Source organism: Puma concolor, chromosome E4 (assembly GCF_028749965.1).
Source record: "Puma concolor isolate L17-30 chromosome E4, mPumCon1.1.hap2, whole genome shotgun sequence".
Classification (NCBI taxonomy): domain Eukaryota; kingdom Metazoa; phylum Chordata; class Mammalia; order Carnivora; family Felidae; genus Puma; species Puma concolor.
Window position 1 is genome coordinate 14,251,590 of NC_141683.1, and position 12,017 is coordinate 14,263,606.

The following is a 12,017-nucleotide window of genomic DNA, read 5'->3' on the forward strand; positions in this document are numbered from 1 at the left end:
CAGTCCCCACGCTGGCCATATCTACTCTTGTTCTTGGATTGCACCGAGCTCATTTCTCCCTCCAGACTTCAGGAACTTTTATTAGTCTCCCCCCAGAGAGCACAGGACTCACCCCCTCATCTTCTTCAAGATTGTGCTTATATGTTACCTTCTTAAATATGCCCTCCTCCCCACTCCTCTTCTCTGCTTTAGTTCTCTCTATAGCACTTACCGTGATCTAATAGAACTTAACTGTTTATTTTGCTGACTGTCTTCCACCACTAGAACGTAAGCTCCCTGAATACAGGTGTTTTGTCTCTTCGATGCTCTATCCCTAGGACTTACCAGTGCCTGGAGTAGAGGAGCACTCAATAAATAATTATTAAATGAATAAATAAAATTCCTTAAGCAAGGGGTAAAGCCGACACCTGATAATTTCTATGGTCTATACTCTTTGGACTATATTTAGTTTACATTTCAATGTACGTAAAGTAAACTTTAGTCTTTCTGATGTGAAGTTTTATGCACTCGGCAAATGCATACATTGATGTATCCCCCACCTCAAACAATTACGTTATCCTTCAAAAAATAAAAGAGGGGTGCCTGGGCAGCTCAGCGAGTTAAGCATCTGACTTCTGCTCAGGTTATGATCCCCTGGTTCATGGGTTCCAGCCCCACATTGGGCTCTGTGCTAACAGCTCAGAGCCTGCAGCCTGCTTCAGATTCTGTGTCTCCCTCTCTGCCCCTCCCTGCTCATGCTCTGTCTCTCTTTCTCTCAAAAATAAATAAAAGCATTAAAAAATATTTTAAGAAACCCCATGCTATCTCCTTCTAGTCAAATATTGTCCCATCTTTAATGCTTGGCAACCACTGATCCCATCTCTATTCCAGAATGTTGTACAAGTGCAACCATACTGCACATAGCGTTTCAGATCTGGCTTCTTTTTCTTAGCATAATGCATTTGAGTTTGGCCCATGCTGTTGTTTATGTTAATTGTTAGTTCTGTCTCATTGCTGAATGGTTTTCCATCATATGGACATATCAGTTTGAATATGTATTTCTGGAAGACCATGAATAAAGGGTCATCAAGTTGTACATCTTAAAACCAAGTTTCTGAAATACAACATACTTTGTAGGAATTATAGAACTAAATTTGGTTGTTTGTTTTTAAACTTAGTAGGGGACAAGACCTGAAGAAAATACACTAAAAACTATCAATGGTGCTATTGTCTTTGGGAGTAACTTCTTTTCTTTTTTTAAATTTTTATTTACCTCATTTTTATGCGGGGCACATACCGTTTTTATAACAAAAACACTTTATTTTGAAAATGAAGACACATTGATGTAGATGTTAAAATATCCAGGGGATATCATTTGGAGAAATGAAAATACACTTTCTTTCCTTTTGGTTTCAGTGATATCAAATAGACTCAGTCACCTACACTTTTGTTGAGGAATGAGAAAAAAATGGGGTTCCACGCCAAGTGTATTTAACGCAAAGGAGGAAAATAAATGCTAATTTTGATACTATAATTTATGAATTTTTAAGTAACAATTTACACCTGCAATCAGAAGGCCGCTGCTTCTTTAAGAAGTGAGGGTCTCCAAACAGTTTATGAAGTAATAGATCATATATAAGTAGGTTGTTCGCTCTCGGTACAGATGCCATCATTACTAACTACTTTCAGGCTCTTTGAGAGCTGAATAATTCCGTAATGCATCATTGAACATTTAGTTGCTTCATAGCAGATGGTTTCAGGGGTCCATCTGCTCACAGCAATGTTTTCAACAAGCCCCCTTCACCTTCACCAAAAGGTTCGGAAACATTAGAATATTCATTCTCCACTACAGGTGTGTTTTCTTGGCTCCCCCGTATTAAGGAGCGGGACCACTGTCTTTTTTTTTTTTCTCCAGAAGAAAATACTGGCCTGTGTAAGTATAGAAAACCTTGCTGTGAGTGTCAGGGAAATAAGTGAAAGAATATCTGATTTAAAGAACTTATAAAGTTACTTAAGTTACTGTGTGTGTGTGTGTGTGTGTGCGCGCATGTGTGTGTGCGTGTGTCAGAGAGAGAGAGAGAGAGAGAGAGGTGGGGGGAGAGACAGAGAGAGAAGCGGCTGCTTTCCTGGGCTGACTATGTTAAACATGAGATATTAGACACTCAACTGGTTTTTTTACTCCTGCCCTAATGTGCGCAGAAGCAGTGTCAGCTTCTTTAGGGGTTCGCTGGGAAAAAGAATGCATTCTCTCTGCCTTTGAGGCCATGGGGAAATCTCCCAGGCAAGGTCAGGGTGAACACATGAAATACGGGAAGGAGCTCCAGCTGAAACCATATGGATACGAGCAAACTGAATATAATATCTGAATGCTGAGAAGATCCAGGGGTAAGTGTTATGGGGACACAGCTAGTTTTATTCCAGAAATCCCAAATGCCCCATTACCTATGTGATCACTGAAATTTGCAGTCAGGCTGCTAGAGAAACGGAAAGGTGGCATGCGATGAATAAGACATGGGCAGCAGCTGCTCTCCAAATATGGAGAATTCTCTTTTCCAAATTGGAAGATAACAAGGAAAGACAAAGTTGGCGATGAGGAAGCACAGGGCATTAGGTAGAGGACTTTCAAGAGACTGCGAGAAACTAACGATCCATTTGTTTGGATTGAGGCAATGGACACCCCGGACCCAAATACACTGAACACATGAATTCAACACTGTGAACCATAGAGATATCTTTCGGGTGTTGAGTAGAGAGATGTCGCTTTATCACCAATTTGTCGGCAAAGGGAACAGTGAAGTCCCGGCTACTTCAGAGAACCGTGTAAATGGCAGTCAGAGCTCCTCTCGGCAGCCACAGAGGAACATTCCGAAAAGAGACTGCTCTGTGTTTTGTGTTCCAGTGGTTGTATTTTAATTTCTCTCTCTAAAAGGAACAAATATATTCAGATCAGGATATGAAAGAAAATCACTGAAGATTTCAGAGTCATATTTCAGAGAGCTGTTGGAAGGCGATTTAATTACCTATTAACCTCTTTATTTAAGAGAACAAAAATATTGAAAAAAATAAAAATCTTTGATTTACTGAAATAAATGGCACTTGCTGAATGCAATTGCCACTCGTGATGGCTCTAGGCTTTTATTAGTCCTTTCATTTTTAACAGGCATTTATTAAGTACCTACTAGGTGCGCAGATTCAGACAAGGTTTACAGCAGAGACCCTATTTCCAACCTTCAGGATCTTCCTCGTTTGTAAGCTAAAACTCTGCTGCTGAATGGCTTGTGTCAGAGGTGAATGATTTATTACTAGCCACAACTCTGAAGGAGTGGCCTGCCTTAGAAATCAGAGAGCACACATTCCTGATATTGTTATCAATGTCATCTTGATTATCCTGTCAAGAATAGCCCCTGAAATTGACTTTACCATCACTCCCACTTTTGCCGTGAAAGCAGAAAAACGACAGGCGAGTATTCTGTGTCTGTGAAAGCTTTAGAATTCCGTTAATTTAAGCCAGGGTTTCCTATTAGGTATTAATCAAGCATGCTGAGCACTATTAGCTCTATGAGGAACCCAAATTAAGGAAAGGACTTGTTTCACACCCTCAGATAGTTTATAATCTAATTGGGGAAAGAAGATAGATCTACATGGAGCTGTAAGAAACAACCACAGGAAACATTTCAGGTGCACGGTTGAGGACCGAGGGCGTTCTAACCAGAGGAAAGGGGGACACAGAGAGGGGTAAGTCAGACCCGCAGGCATCTTCTTGTGCCATCAAGGACCCCGTCCAACATGTGACTTCTTAAGAGAAGGAGAGACAGAAAAGCTTGGTTTCACTTTAAGGAGTTTTGCATTGATGTTTTAAAACGTGAAAGTAGTTGTAGGTCTTTGTGTTTGGACAAAGGCACAGCCTGCGTGGATACACAGAGCTGGGGGTTGAAAAGAGTGGGAAGAAGGAAGAGTTGAGGGTTACCTCGCTGAGGCTAAATGGCCACGGTTTGAAGTAGTGAGAAAGGAGGGTAGGATCCTGAGAGTGGTGGGTCTGAAGCAGGGTCAGATGCGTAGCGAAGTTGAACGATATCTAGCTGCATCTACACAACTTGACAGAGTGCGGGTGGACAGAGCACAGCGGTCTGCTACAACCAAAAGTGGCCGACACCTAGATCTATTCTGGTAGCAATCAGAGCACGAGAGGTCCTGGTTTTAATGAGTGTTTATTTTGTAGTCCTAGAGCTTAAGTGAAGAGTACCAGCCAGTAAGCATCTGACATCATACGTCAGAAAACTGGCTTGGTTTTAGAAGATACAAATACTATTTCAAACTTGAAAGGGGGACAATTACTTATTAGAAAGCATTTTTAAGAAAAGAATCAGCAAACTGAACAGAGGGTTCTCAGAGCCAGGAGGTCCTTGAATTTTTCAAATCAGAAAATTAATATGCCAGCAAACTGCTTTAATTCTTTCAAAACATTTGAACTTAGTAAAACAAATTATGATTAGAAGAAACATTAATTCCTAAGTGTGGATTCAGAAACATTCAGAGTTTTATCCAGTGATTTTAAGGGATACAGCGAAATTGTGTGATCTCAGAAAACTATATTTTAATTAACTTGGGGTTTATCTATCTACTTACCTATCTATTACCTATGTCTCTGTAGGGTAGGGTTTGAAATGTCAACAGGAAACAATGCTAAGGCAGTAACTGCAATTTTTAAAAAAGCAGCCTAGCCCTGCTTTTAAATGAACCCTTAGGCAGGACCCTAATATATGAAAACAATAAAATAGGAGCCATGTTGCTAATGCAGTGTGGAGGGTAGAGCCCCCAAGCTCCCTGCCCCCCATATCTTCCCAGAAGTCCTAGTGCTACCCAGTAAGCTTTCTACACAGTGTCCGAGCCGACTGCCTCCATTTCTCACCTTCAATCAATGTCTTTGATATCCAGAACAACATGGGGTAGATCATGGTCATATTTAGGCACTGACCAACTTCTTTCTTCCCACGTAATCTTATTTGTATTTTCTCTCTATTCACCTCTGTAATAAATGATTATAACTTGGTAGCATCTTTAATAACATCTTCTGTCATATGCTATCACATACAGTCTATTTCCATGGTACTCAAAAGGTATGTCGGGGGGCCTGGGTGGCTTAGCTGGTTAAGCGTCTGACTCTTGGTTTCGGCTCAGGTCATAATCTCACAGTTTCATGAGTTCAAGCCCCAGTGGATTCCGTGCCAACAGCATAGAGCCTTCTTGGGATTCTCTCTCTCTTTCTCTCTCTCTCTCTCTCTCTCTGCACCTCCTCCACTCATGCTGTCTCTGTCTCACTCAAAAATAAACTTAAAAAAAAAGATATGTCAAAAATGACTTCATCTTAACTCCTTTAAAATTACTATATTTCCTTTACAAAATTCACGTATAATGACTCAGACTTTTGTATCTTTGGGGTAAAGAAAAAGCAAACATAACAAAAATGATTTTCCTTTTAATTTTAAGTACAGACAGAACCCATTTAACTAAAGGCCACTGTCTATAAATCTTAGCGTAAGACAAGTATATTCGTTCCCAATGGCTGCTATAGGAAAGTACCCACAAACCGAGTGGCTGCAACAACAGGCATTTATTGTCACATTGTTCTGGGAGCCAGAAGGTCGAGGTCAAGGTGTCAGCAGGCTTGGTCCCTTCTGAGGGCTGGAAAGGAGAATCTGTTCCTTGCACCTCTCTTAGCTTCCGGTGTTTTGCTGGAAGTCTTTGGAGCTCCTCGGCTCGCTGAAGCATCATCCTGATCTCTGCCTTCATCCTCGCGTGGTATATTTATCTCTGTGTTCAAATTTCCCTTACATATAAGGCTGCCGGTCATATGGGATTAGGGCTCACCCTAATGACTTCATCATAACTTGACAACATGTGCAATGACCCTATTTCCGAATAAGGTCACATTCACAGGTACTGAGGGTTAAGACTTCAGCGTCTTTTGGGAGGACGTGGTTCGGCCCGTGAGAACAAACCCTATTTTGCTGCTGTCCTGTGTATGGATCCCCAATGTGTATGTTGATCTGCCCGTGCAAGGGCAAGGGCAAGTACAGAGAGTCACATCTGGTGTGACTTCTAAGTTCCTGATTCAATGACAAATAAAGATATACCTATGTTGTTAAACAATGAAGCCGCCTTTTAGGAAATATTTAAAAGAGATACAATTGACCAGAAAGAAAGCAAGCTAATATTAGTGATCCGGTAAAAACAGACAAAATTATCTTCTGGGACTTTTTTTTTTTTAAGTTTATTTACTTATTTTGAAAGAGAGAGAGAGAAAGAGAGACAGAGAGAGAAGAAGGAGGTAGGGAGGGAGAGGGGCAGAGAGAGAGAGGGAGAGAAAATCCCAAGCAGGCTCCATACCGTCAGCACAGAGCACGACTTGGGGCTTGATCTCACGACTGATAGATCATGACCTGAGCCGAAATCAAGAGTCGGACACTCAGTCGACTGAGCCTTTCAGGTGCCCCGCTCAGGGACTTTTTTAACGTCTGCATAGATTCTACCTGATCTCATGGGCCATTTAGATCTACAACTGTGGTACAGTACAAAGGTTATTTATTCAAGGCCCTTATCTCTTAAGTGGAAAACTTAATTAATTGGTCATGTTAGGGGGTTTCTAGTGTTGAAGCTTTATCTTCCAGATGCCACTGAGGGGGCTGATTCTCTCTCCTGTTGGCAACATTTGCTCTCCTCTCTGGACGCTTCCCTGTCTTGAATCTCTTGAATGCTGAGAGACAGCCACGTGTCACACACTGGGGGTACGATGATGCATAAAATAAAAGAAAGCCTCATGCAAGGGACAGACAGGCAAGTAGATGATTAAAATGAGGCGGCTGAGTTCTATATAGATACGCATTCTACCTGAGGAATACCAAGAAATTATGCAATCGTGGCATAATTTCTTGGGCATTTACTATGAGCGTGATACTGTGCCAGGTACTCTGAGGTAATAGATAGAGGAATAATTTATTGTGCTCGATTTGAGACACACATATGGAGTTGTGGGGCAGAAATACAGGGGGGTATAAAATCCAAAAGCCCCGACTTCACATCTTGATGTCATCATTGAATAATTAGGTCACCGTGAGCAAGTTATTTAATGTCTCTGAGACTCAGGTCATTGTTCATTTGTGGAATGGATATGGCCTTGCTTTCCTTGCACGATTGTGAGGATGCTATGGAATCATAGCTTACCTCAGTGCCTATCCAGGAGCCTGCTCTACTGCAGGGACTGGAGAGTGTTCTAGAATGCTTGACCAGGGTGGGGGGGGGGGGAGATGAGACACGTCCAGATTGAGAGAGAATGACTAGCAGGAGGAAGCCTGTATCTAAGTACACAGTGGGTGATCTTTACTTGCCATAGGACCCAGGGGAGGGAGATCATCACTGGGACTTCACTGATTTGTGGCGGCCAGTCAGAGGGTCTAGGTAGTGGCTGGTGAGAGAGAATATGAGGAAGGCGGTGTTCATTTATGTAAAACATTCAATTTACAGTGGTGCCCCGCAATGCTTACCAGGTTGGCTAACAGCGACTTAGGAAACACTGATAGAAATGAGTCCTGAAATATGAGGATTTAAAATTCTTACCAAAAAGCTAGGCTGTATATCGCCATACAGAATTTTAGTTATTTGTTATGAAAAGGAAGCAAAGAACCAAGTTGACCTGGGTGCCCTGAAAAATCTACCTTTTAGCCAACCCAAAATATGAGCGTGGATGAATGAATCACATGCTCACTAAACCTACACCCGAAACCCACCCATCACTAAAGCTAGACCTAGCTTTAGTCTTGCTAAATGTAAGGCTTCCTCCAACCGATGTCTCAAATGACAATACAAATCCTTATTTTGAAACGTTCTAGAACATGTCCTGTGCAAATGACTACATCCCTGTTTTATGTGATTCAAAGCCAGGATCGAGTTCCTAGCTTGCAATTTTGCTACCAGTAGTGAAGAGTTTCAGCTCCTCTCTTACTCCTGGGTGGGATATCCTCATTGAAACACAGCACAAAACCTCCAGCGGCCTAACAGGAAATGAGTCGTTTATTATCTTCGCAAATTTGAGGACTACATGCGGATAGCCGGTGATCTGATTCCAGATATTTCTGTTTCCAAAATGTGAATAAAGGAAAGGTGAAATAGTATTGGCCTTTCCATCATAATTGTATTAGGAGACCCTGATTAGTCCACATTACGTGTCCCTGTGTGCCTTGTGGCTTTCTGTGGATCCCCATATAGACACAAAGCCAAACTGGTAAGTTTCGAACACTAGTCAGACAAGTAACCCAACATATGCTTGTTTCAGTTTCTCAGATGATTATCATATCTCTTTTATTGTGATGGTGGTGGCAGAACTGGAGGTGGTTTTTATGACGTAGTCTGGTGATAGCACAAGAAAAGGAAAATCAGGGAATGAAGATAACAGGTTTCCACAGTTGTTGCAAACACCTAAGCCATTTCTGTTAAAAACACCACTTCATTCGCAATTACTAATGCAGTCCCAAACTGTGAGGACTTGATCTTAAAATCGGGCTCCGAGAACTCTTTGTAGATAGTTTCACTCGTGCTGTATATAAGGAGACCTAATTACATTTATGCTTCATTGATAATTTGTAATTCTTTGCAATAAATTGACTGCAAATTCGAAGGTTGTTAGTGAAAAAGAAATACGCCCTTTCAATAAAAAACATCGCTGCCAATAAATGGCTGACCTACATTCACAAAATTGCTAAATTACAGTGATTAAATCTGAGGCAATTTCAATATTTCGTTACAATAGCAAGTGGCATTTCTTCCCATGTTTATTTAGTGGTACTAGCTGCTCATTTGAGCCTCTGGCTGTCTTTACTCTCTAAAATTAGCAGTGTTTTGTTGGCTTAGAATAAGAAACAAGAAGGAGATGCGCAGCTGAATTGCGACAACACTCTCTTCTCTCAAAACAAAGTTGGAATCGGTCAGAAGTATGCGTTCCACATTGTGAAGGCCGACTGTCTCACGGACTCCCTGGGACAGAGGCGGTCATGTTTCTGGTTTGGGATATTTTCTCTGGGCAAGCAGAGACACTTGGTTTCTACAATTAAGGTTTGGGTCACTCCATAAGTCTTTCACAGGCACAGCAAAATGAACCTACCTCTGGACCCTGAAGTAGGATTTAATCTCACAAAACCTTCTCCCTTGTCCCTGTTCGATTTCATTTATATATAGTGAGTGTCCAATAAGCTCTGACTGGTGCCGCTTTCCTTCTTAACATCCCCAGTCTCCCGACATTAGTTCAGATGGAATCAGAGTCATTTACTTTTCAGTCTGCAGTGCCCCCGGTGCCGGACCAGCTGGAGAGGGTGACACGGCTGAGGAGCCTGCTAATCTCAATGGCCCTTGGGTCTTTCCTCTAAAAGACACAGCAAGCAAACATGCCAAGTGCTATATATAAAAAGGTGGGATGTCATTGCTGCGGAAAAGCACTCGTGGTGTTGTGTGTCCGCCACCACGATTTTGAATCACGTGCAACTTGGAAAAGCTCCGGTGGCAAGAACATTTGCCACTGTGAATCATGGTTCCCCTTTTTACAATACTATGGGGGAAGGGCTCATAAAGATTTTAATTCTTCTCTGCAAATGCATGTAGACAGAGGTCTAAGTTGGAACAATACAAGGTGTATCATCTTAATTATTGTCTAACTGTAGAGACAGGCAAGTTCAGGAAGAGGGAAAAGTTCACTTTGGAGAGGACTGAGGACCAGCTTTTTCCAAAAACGGTAATAAAGATGAACCGTCTTCTTTATGGTAAATACAATCCTTAGTTAGGCGAGGTAAAGAGAAATCCTGTAATTGACGTGATAAAGCCAAATGTGCTCTGAAAAATCTCTCAATGCCACTCACCTTCGTAAGTGTCATCTCTCATTTTTTTATGACTATTTCTGTGAAATTAGGCAATTTTCATTACAAAAAGCATGAAAAAGAATGGCTATGTTCTTAAATATTGAGTAACTCGTGCAGTAGCTGTGATTATTCCAGAAGCTCTACCAAATCTTATTGCAAATGTAACAAAAGAATGGATGAACTCTGATGTCTCCATCAAATAAAGCATGTAAATATTTTAGTGAATAACACTGTTACTCTCTTTCTAAAAATCACTTGTAATAAAACTGAAAGATTTTCATCTCCATGGCATCTATTGTATTAAAGGAAGTATAAGCTGTTCTATTTTTGCCTTCCTAGTATGTTCATGAATTACCAAAAGTGAAATACTTTTAAGCGAATTTAAAATAAAAATACTATCATTCGTAAGGATCATAACTTTTGAATAAATTTTAAAGGTGATATTAACTTTATATTTACTTTTTAATAATCTCATAAAATATTAGCAAAAAAGAAATTGGGAAGATATAAATTGTGTTGTGTTCTTAAAAATTGTAAATTAAAAATAAAATTGTTTTCTTGGAAAATGATATGATCAGACCTAGAATTCCTGATTTTATATTTACTATAGCTAGTGGAAATTTTTTATTATTGTTTTACGATGCATTATTATTTTGTGCTAATTAAATGCAACACTACAGGACTGAATTAACAACCTCACAAAACCATGTCCTTTTTAACTGGTAATGACATTATGTTGATTTCAATAAAATTTGAAAAATATTTTGGAATTATCCCTACTGTGCCTTTGTACTCATGTATACAGAGTGGAATTTCTAATGAGAGAATGACTGAAATCTTAATTAAACTATTTCAATTACTTAAAATACTCAGTATATTATTAGCTTTAAGAAAGAAAAGGCTAAGATTACTTAAGGTTTCAAACACTAAAATGATTTTGATGTTCTTTGACTCCTGAATAAATGTGTTTTAAAGTCTACAATCTTTGCAGTAGTGAAAAAAAAAAAAGATTTATTGCCAAGATACGAATGCCGCAAGGCAATGAGGGCACGATGGAGGGAGCTGTGGAGACCTGAGGGGGCTCTGTTTTTATTTCTTTTTATTACTTGTGAAATGCTGGGCCGTCACTCCGGGTCTTAAATAGTTTGGCCCAACAGCATCTGAAACCCTCCAACCTCAATTTTTAAATGCTTCTCTGGCCTAGTTGGGCTGTGACATTATTTCGTCTGCCTCCCGAGTTAAGAAAATTACTTTTAGCAGGTCATAGTGAAGGCAGGATTATTATATAATTGGAAGAAGCATGTTCCATTTTTCAGGAACCAGAGAGCATTATCGGGGTGCGCGTGCGTGTGTTTTCCTTCCTCTCCCACCATTTATACAAGTGCCCGTGTTCCTTCTGGAGAAAGACAACACTTCTCAGCACCCATTTCGCCTCCAATTTAATGAAGTTGTTAAAGTAGCAAGACTGACAGGTTAATTATCCTTTATAAAAGGGGGACAAATTGAACTGTGTCTTTCCATCATTTTTTGATATATCAGGAAGCTCCGAGGTGCCCAGATGCGGCTCTGGTGAATAGAACAGCTAATCCACTCTGCAATTCTTTGCTGACCCCGCTCTCCCCACCGGGGCCTCACGATATTGCAGCTGGTTTTGTTTCACATTCAACAGATTCCACTTTATTATAAATTCAGAAGGATTTTTTTCTTCTTCTCTCCATATGTTGGCTGACAGCTCCCCTGAAATAACTGATGGGTAAATTTAAACTCTGATGAAAATTAACCCAAGTGTTAAATGCAACCAGGAGCTGCTTGGAAGAGAAAAGAGTTATCATGGTAGATGCCAAACAGTGGAAAATGTGTGTAAATTAATGGAGCCTCGCTGGTGACAAGCCGTCAGGCAGTTTGATGGCTCTTGCTAGCGCTTTAGTCCCACTGAAGTTGGCCAGAGGGCAGCACGGACAAGTCCTGCTTTTCAAAAAGACCGCGGGAAGCTTGACAGTAAAGCTAACTAGATCATCGAAAGTTCATGGTCAAATGAGAGATTTTTTTTTTTTTTCTGCAAAGCTTTGCACTAAACAGAGTTTGCAGACAGGAGAGCCATGAATGAGATATCAAATTGCAAGCGCAGCAAAACGA